A 2,220-nucleotide genomic window follows, 5' to 3' on the forward strand; every position below is an offset into this window, starting at 1 on the left:
CTTGTTTGTTAATTGACAAATATCTTGTGTGATTACAGGAGGTTTCACATCTAAAATGTTGAATAAATGTATTTTTGTGAATGTATAACATGTATAAGCACTGATAAACTGTCCAAATACAGTTTTTATCAGTGGGTTGTACAACTTAGTTTCACAGAAAATTATTATATATTTATAGGTAATTTGATTGTTTTAATACATGAAATATTTTTATTAAAAAATTAAAAAGTCAAAAAAAAAAGCAAAATCTCATGTAAAGTTAGGGAAAAAATCTGCACTTTAATTATGGAAAATTACCGTATTTTAATGAGATGGTTATTTTCTGTTATTAAACAGTATTTTTTTTAGCACCCCTGCTGCCGGAAGATTACGTTTTTCTACAAGTTTTTTTTTACAGTGTTGTTATGACTACTATTACTTTATCAGTTAACTCGTATTTTAACTTTTATCAGTAAGTAGATAGATAGATAGAGAGATAGATAGATAGATAGATAGATAGATAGATAGATAGATAGATAGATAGATAGATAGATAAAGCATGTATTATTATTATTCACTACTTGCCACTTGTCTCTACTAGTACTTTTATTCGCAATTTAAGATATATATGTATATATAGATAGATATATATATAATAATATATATATATAATATTATATATATATACACACACACATATTGTGCATACTATAATATTATTGTAACATAACAAGGTATTCTTCTCCTTATTATTGTTGTTATTATTATTATTATTATATTATTATATTATTATTATTATTATTATTATTTATTACTTCTACTTTGCTAGTTGTTTCTACTTTCCAATGTGCAATTTTGATTTTTTCACTTTTTTTTTTTTTTTAATATACAGTAGATTTTTATATAGTTATTGTATTGCTTTGTATTGCTTTTTTCCTGTGGTTTTGTGTGTATGCTCACTGTTTGTGCTGCTTTTGGAACCTCAATTTCCTAAGGGCTCTCCCCAAAGGATCAATAAAGTTCTATCTAATCTAATCTAATCTAATCTAATCTAATCTAATCTAAAATATATTCTGGTAACATGGGCCCTTTTGCATTTCTTCTTGCTTTCCTGTCCATCAAAGCATTCTACAAACCTTGAACATTCTGAAATACTTCGTATGACCTAATCTTACCCTGATGTGGGTGAGAAAGAGAGAAATGATCGAAACAAGCGTTTACAAATCTGAAAAGAGGTTTACATCATTGCTCTGTTTGTGACTGAAAATTCATTCTGATGTTGAGATAAAACTGATGCATTGGACACATGCAGGTGCATCCATCTAAATCGTTTAGTTTCAGGTGGCTGTAAAACTCAGCTTATGTATCTGAACTTGGTCTTTTTCCACCTTGATCTACAGACAAAATCAAACCTGTTGAATATTGTCTTGTTTTAGCCGTCCTTAACGCAGACAGTCAAATCCAGTCAGATACGGTTACTACACTGTTCATGACCCCATTTTAACATCACAAATTCTGACATTAAAACAGAGATTTTTTTTTATGCCAAAATTAATTGGGTTTTGATCATGTAATAGTTTCCTATACTATGTTGTGAATAAACCTTAATTTAGACGACATTTAGTCTATATAATGTATATTTTTATGGACGGAGGCAGAAAAGCCAGGTGTAGATTACTGCACAAAGAGAGAATTTTATTTCCTTGGTCAGGATATGTACAGTCAGTCCAGCTTGGATTTCCAAGGCTGACAATTAATACTGAACAACAAGAACTGAAACTATGAATTATGAAAGAGCTGCAGCATCTGAAACTGACCACAATGAAATTTGACACATAAACAGAACCACAGTGCTTCAGTTTCAGCTTCAGTTTGTCATGTCTTTTTGTTTTGGGATTGTCTCTGTCAACTCATTATATATTTTTACCAGTAAGTTTTTTGTTGTTTGTTTGTTTTTTGTTCATCAATTACTAGAAATTTCAGGTGACCCCATTTGAATTCCAAGCGACCCCACATGGGGTCCCAACCCCAAGGTTGAAAACACTGCTGTACATACTGTGTTTTACATTTATTTCTGTGTATAATGTACATTGTGCTGATGTAATGTTCTTGAGTGTTTATTATTATTATTATTATTTTTTTATCTAGCTGAGAACTACCTCTAAGAAAAAGCGTTTTGTGCACATAATGACAATAAACCAGGTTTTTCAACCTTGGGGTCAGGACCCCACCTGGGGTCGC

Source organism: Sphaeramia orbicularis, chromosome 14 (genome assembly GCF_902148855.1).
Source record: "Sphaeramia orbicularis chromosome 14, fSphaOr1.1, whole genome shotgun sequence".
NCBI lineage: Eukaryota > Metazoa > Chordata > Actinopteri > Kurtiformes > Apogonidae > Sphaeramia > Sphaeramia orbicularis.